This window comes from Solanum pennellii, chromosome 4 (genome assembly GCF_001406875.1).
Source record: "Solanum pennellii chromosome 4, SPENNV200".
NCBI lineage: Eukaryota > Viridiplantae > Streptophyta > Magnoliopsida > Solanales > Solanaceae > Solanum > Solanum pennellii.
The window spans coordinates 26,757,683-26,764,406 of NC_028640.1; the positions used below are offsets into that span (position 1 = coordinate 26,757,683).

The 6,724-nt window shown below is 36.6% G+C and overlaps 1 pseudogene; it reads right to left on the reverse strand.

Annotated features, from left to right (window-relative positions):
- LOC107016638 overlaps positions 1-619 on the reverse strand; it is a 2,443-nt pseudogene extending 1,824 nt beyond the window's left edge.
- Between the last annotated feature and the right edge of the window lie 6,105 nt (positions 620-6,724).

Consider the following 6,724-nt stretch of genomic DNA (forward strand, 5'->3'; position numbering starts at 1 on the left):
ATTAACCATTGGAAATGTATGAATTTCTGTATATGAACGTTACAGATCTGGAAGGATCAAATGGTATATTATAGGCTTTTTTAGTATATAGACTAATATTATAAGGGTTAATTGAAAGTTACAAATTTTTCATAATATTTTCCTTTTTCATTAGTTAAACGGTAAAAATTAAATATTTGATAACTTTATAAACCTACCCCTAATAATATATAGTTTATAAACGGTTAGATTAGTCCAGAATTAAAAAATGGACAAATCAATTTATGTATATAAAGAGTTTAGCTAGTATAAGAAAAAAAAAAGTAGCTACAATATTAATTAGGGGTTTAACGCAATCATTAATAAAAATCAAGTAGCTAGTTAATAATACAAGAAAAAAGATTTAATAAAAATCAAGTAGTTAGTTAATAATACAAGAAAAAAGATTAATAAAAATCAAGTAGCCAGCTAGTATAAGAAAAAAGATTAATGGTAGAAATTAGTGAAAATATATACCTGCAATTTATTGTCCATTATAAACACCTTTGTAAACTGAATCGTATATCCCTTCAGCAATAAGATAGTCAATGTTAACTTTAAGTTTTGTAGGATCCAATTCACATTCTTGTTTCTTCGTCATCTGTCTTTGCTATCATACTTGATTTTGCTATTAAACAATACAAAATAAAAAAACATTAATATTCTTTCAAATTTAGGGGGTGCTATATCCTATATTTATAGGTTTCGAAATCAAATTTGACGTTAATATTCAAGAGTATGTTATATCCTATATTTATAAGTTTGGAAATTAAAAAAATTGAAAAGGATAAGGAAAAGGAAAACTTGTGGAAAATAAACTTGGATGTTTTCTAATTCTAATAGTATTTGGTGGTTTACATAATTGTATTTAGTGAGTGTTATCTATCTATCTATATATAATTAAAATGGACAAATAAGAATAGTATGTAGAATATAAAATTGTGTCTTATATTCTCAAAATATATAATTGTTCAATCGAAAATTTATTTAAAAATAGTATTAAAATATATTATACTTTTTTATAAAATTTTATATAAAATTAAAAAAAAAACACTAAAAACTAAAAATAATGGGACATGTCTTTGTTCTGTAGAAAATATCCATATTTAGCAAAATAATTATAGGAACAAAATAGACTAATTATGTTAGTAATATATTCTGTACAACCATTTTCCTTATCTAGTTCCGTATTTCTTTCCATCTTACCTGTATAAATGTAATAGTATTTTCACAAGAGCAATACACAGAAAATTAACCAAAAACTATTCTCTTTATTTACGTATTTTTAACATGGTATCAGAGCCGTAAGGTCGATCTTCGACGGTTTTTCGTACTCATCATCTACCGGGATCTACCGAAATGGAAGACCCATCGGAAAACCCACCGGAAAATCCAAACCAGCTTATTTCTATGGAACATATGCAACAACTGTTTCAAATGTTCCAAACACTCAACAAAAATTCAACCAACATCGAACCAGGGACTTCACAAACAGTGCGAGTCGCGGAAAAATTAAACTTCACCAATTACACCAAATGGTGTAAACTGATGCAGATAGCAATTGGTGGCCGGGGAAGACTCAATCACATCATCGTCAACCCCATTTCACCAGACGATCCAGAATACCAGCAATGGGCTCAAAAAGATTCGATGGTCATTTCATGGATCATCGAGAATATTGACGGAGATCTCGTGAATCAGTTCTTGGACTACAAAACTGCCCGAGATTTATGGAAAGGCATCGAAACTCTACTCAGTAGCGGCAGAGATGAATTGCAGATCTATGATCTGAACACAAAGGCAACCTCTATGAAACAAGGGATAGACACGATAGAGGTGTATTTCAGCAAATTAAATACCCTCTGGAAAGAAATCGATAGACGAATGCCGAACCCAATGAAATGCGCAGAAGACATCACACTGTTCAACTCATTTATACAACGACAAAGGCTGTACCAGTTTCTGGCTGGTGTGAATGATTCACTTGACAAAGAAAAGCGAGACATCCTGAATTTAGATCCCCTTCCAACCATTGATGCCGCATATGCCACCATCAGACGAGAAATTGCTCGTCGTGGCATAATGACCGGCAACTCATCACTGGAACGAGGTCCCTCAGAGATCGGAAGTGGTCTTGTCACTCAACGCCGGTCAGATTCTTCATTTAGCCGGTCAGATTCATCATTCCGGCGAGAGGACAAAACTCACCTCAAATGCAGCCACTGCGGAGGAACCAAACACACCAAGGAAGGATGCTTTAAGCTCATCGGCTACCCAGAATGGTGGGAAGATCTGAGACAGCGTAAAGCCGCCACCAAGGTAACAAAGACCGGCGGCAAGGCTAACGCCGCCATCGGAGAAGGAGAACCGACCAGCGAGGCTTCGTCAACCACTGTCACCAACAGGCGAGCGGGTACCGGCGAGGCTTCGTCGACCAGCGTTACCGACAGGAGAACAGGTATGAGTGGCAAAGATGGGTTCACCAAAATTTCCGGTGAACCATGGATGGAGACAGAGGAAGCGACGGGAAGGAGAAGAGAGAAAATTCTAGAGGAGCCGTCCTCTAGAAATGAAAGTGAGGGAAAACAAGAGGCCCTAAAAAAATCTGACCCTTTAGCCCTTGAGCCCAAAAAATCAGAAGCCCAATTATATAAAAAACCCAAGGAAAAACAAAGTGTGGGTCTCATGTGCAATAAGTCCAATTGGATTTTTGACTGTGGGGCCACGGACACTATGTCATACGATCCAACCGATTTTCTCTCCTCCACATCAACTACCCGTACTAAGATTCAAACTGCAAATGGGGAGTTTATTCCAATTACTCAAGCCGGAGATGTGGATATTACATCAGAAATCCATTTAAAAAATTGTCTTTTAATTCCAAGTCTTACCCACAAACTTTTATCTGTCAGTCAATTAACCAAGGAACTAAACTGTACAATTCTAATGACTTCCTCTGATTGTATTGTACAGGATGCTCAGACGGGGCGGATCATTGGTCGTGGTATTGAAAGAGGAGGTCTATACTATGTGAACGAGGTGACTCAACAGGGTAACGCTTTGCTTGCTCAAGGGTCGCCGGAATATCAGATCTGGATGTGGCACCGACGGCTAGGTCATCCGTCTTTAAGTTATCTTAAACGATTATTTCCCTCTTTTAAGGACATTGATTTTGTTTTGGACTGTGAAGCATGTGTACTTGCAAAAAGTCATAAACATTCTTATTCTCCCAGTTCAACTCATGTTTCTAAGCCATTTACCCTAATTCATTCTGATGTCTGGGGTCCTGCACCTGAATTTGCCTTTTATAAATATTCCTATTTTGTTTTGTTTGTGGATGATTGCACCCGTATGAGTTGGGTTTATTTTCTAAAAAATAAATCTGAAGTATATGATGTGTTTATAAATTTCTACAACATGATCTGTACCCAATTTGCTGCCCAACCTCAAATTCTTCGATCTGATAACGGAGGAGAATACATAAACTTAGATATGAAACAGTTCATTTCTGATCATGGCCTCATTCACCAGACTACCTGTCCGGACACTCCTCAACAAAACGGGATAGCTGAACGGAAAAACCGAACCCTTCTTGAGATTACTAGAGCCATTATGTTAGAATCCCATGTCCCTGTCCATTTTTGGCCAGAGGCCATTGCCACAGCCACATATCTAACCAACCGACTACCTACCAAACCTCTTGCATACCAAACTCCTCTTGACACTCTTTCTTCCCATGTGTCCATCCCTTCCTATCATTCTCTACCTCCACGGGTGTTCGGATGTGTTGTCTATGTTCATCTCCCAAAAAGAATCAGAAATAAACTTGAACCACGAGCCATCAAATGTGTTTTTATTGGGTATGGGGTTACTCAAAAAGGGTACCGATGCTATGATCCCATTCAAAACAAAATCTACACCAGCCTTGACTGCGAGTTTTTTGAACACTCCTATTACTATACCCAGCCTGGTCCTCAGGGGGAGACTACGAATGATGACCTTAGCTGGTTAATATATCCAGAAATGATGGACCTTGATCCTCCAACGCAAGTAAGCAATACCACCGACGTCAACTCTGAAACATCTGTATCAGCTCCCTCTCCTCAAACCACTCCAATGACAACCACTGAGCACCCTGAGTCAACATCAGTTGAGGTAAATTCTGAATTGTGTACTGTTCCTACTGACTCTGTGTCTAGTGATAATTGTCAAAACAGATATGAGCTTCCTCACAGAAGCACGAGAGGTGTTCCTCCCAAAAGGTATGACCCGGAATATGAAGATCAACGGTCCAGATACCCCATAGAAAGAATCAGCAATGAAAACTTGTCCAACACAGCTGTTGCCTTCACTACCTCCCTGTACTCAACAAACATTCCCAGAACCGTGGAAGAAGCTTTTGAAGATGAGAAGTGGAGACAAGCCATGGAAAATGAATATGTTGCCTTGGAAAAGAATCACACATGGGAAAAATGTATTCTACCCAAAGGGAAGAAGAAGGTAGGGTGTAGATGGGTATTCTCCATTAAGCACCGGGCAGATGGAACCATTGAAAGGTACAAGGCAAGATTGGTGGCCAAGGGTTACACTCAGACCTTTGGGATCGACTATTCAGAGACTTTTTCCCCAGTAGCCAAGATAGACACAATACGGGTATTGTTCTCTGTAGCAGCAAACAAAGATTGGCCCTTGTATCAGTTCGATGTTAAAAATGCCTTCCTCCATGGAAGCATTGAAGAAGAAGTCTATATGGAACCCCCTCCAGGATATTCTCATGACTTTAAAGATGGAGAAGGATGTAAATTGAAGAAAGCCCTGTATGGCTTAAAGCAGTCTCCAAGAGCTTGGTTTGGAAGGTTCACTAAGGCTATGAAGAAATTTGGGTACAGACAGAGTAATTCTGATCATACTTTATTCATAAAAGGGGCAAATCAGAAAATCACCTGTCTAATTATATATGTAGATGATATGATCATCACCGGAAATGATGAAGAAGAAATTGTTACCTTAAAGGGGAAGTTGTTTCAGGAATTTGAGATGAAAGATCTAGGAAACTTAAAGTACTTTCTTGGTATAGAAGTCTTAAGATCCACGCAAGGGATCTTTATTCACCAACGAAAGTATATTCTTGATCTTTTAACTGAAACAGGAATGTTAGGGAGTAAACCGGCTGACACTCCAATTATAGCAAATCATGGTCTTCAGGTCATAGAAGGGGCAAAGGCAACTGACAAAGAACAATATCAGAAGATTGTTGGGAAACTCATTTATCTAGCCCACACAAGACCAGATATTGCATATGCAGTGGGGATAGTGAGTAGATTCATGCATCTACCCCAAATACATCACATGACAGCAGTAATGAGGATTCTGAGATATCTAAAGGGTACAAGCAGCACCGGGATCTACTTCGGGAAAAATGATAGCCTCGATATAACTGCCTACACCGATGCAGATTGGGCCGGAGACCGAGATGAAAGGAAATCCACTTCTGGATACTTCACCTTGGTAGGAGGGAATCTGGTCACTTGGAGAAGCAAGAAGCAAAAGGTTGTAGCCCTGTCAAGTGCGGAAGCTGAATTCAGAGGAATTGTGAAAGGAATAACTGAAATCCTATGGATTAGGAAACTGCTAAATGAACTCGGTTTTCCTCAGAAAACAGCCTGCAAGTTATTTTGCGACAACAAAGCAGCAATAAGTATTTCTGGAAATCCTGTCCAACATGACAGAACAAAACATGTTGAGGTTGATCGACACTTCATCAAAGACAAGTTAGAAGACAAGGTTATCAAACTTCCATTTGTTCGATCAAAAGATCAATTGGCAGACATCCTAACCAAGGCTGTTAGTACTGAAGCTTTCAGCAATGTCTTGCGCAAGTTGAGCATTGGAAATCCGAGTGCACAACTTGAGGGGGAGTGTAGAAAATATCCATATTTAGCAAAATAATTATAGGAACAAAATAGACTAATTATGTTAGTAATATATTCTGTACAACCATTTTCCTTATCTGGTTCCGTATTTCTTTCCATCTTACCTGTATAAATGTAATAGTATTTTCACAAGAGCAATACACAGAAAATTAACCAAAAACTATTCTCTTTATTTACGTATTTTTAACATGTTCCTTCCCACCTAGGGCTGGACATAAACACCGGAAAATCGAAACACTGAATTAAATCGAATTTTTTTTGATATTTCGATTTTTGATTAGGTATTCGGTATACGTTTTTGTTTTTTTAATATTTCGATTCGGCTTTTGATATGTAATTTTGTGTTATTCGATATTTCGATTTATCAAAATATATTATATTATAATATTAATATATATTTATATTATAATAATTATTAATGTTAAATAATAAAAATAAAAAATAAAAAAATAAAAGACTAATGCATTTCTTTGATGTAACTATTTTTAGTTCATTCAGCTAAAAAATCAAACAAAAAGATTGTAAATTTTTAAAAGAAAAAATTAGCAATTAAGACAACTTTACTAACTTAATTATTCAAAACAACAACAATTTAAAAAATTTATATAAAAGACGGAATAGCAACATGTTTATTAAATTTATGTAATTTAGATTTTAATTTTATTAATTTTGTGTATTTTAAATTTTAGTATACATTTAATATTATTAATTTAATTTATTTCTAGAAAATCATTTATTGGATCAAAACTTGGTCCAATAACGGTTTAATAGAA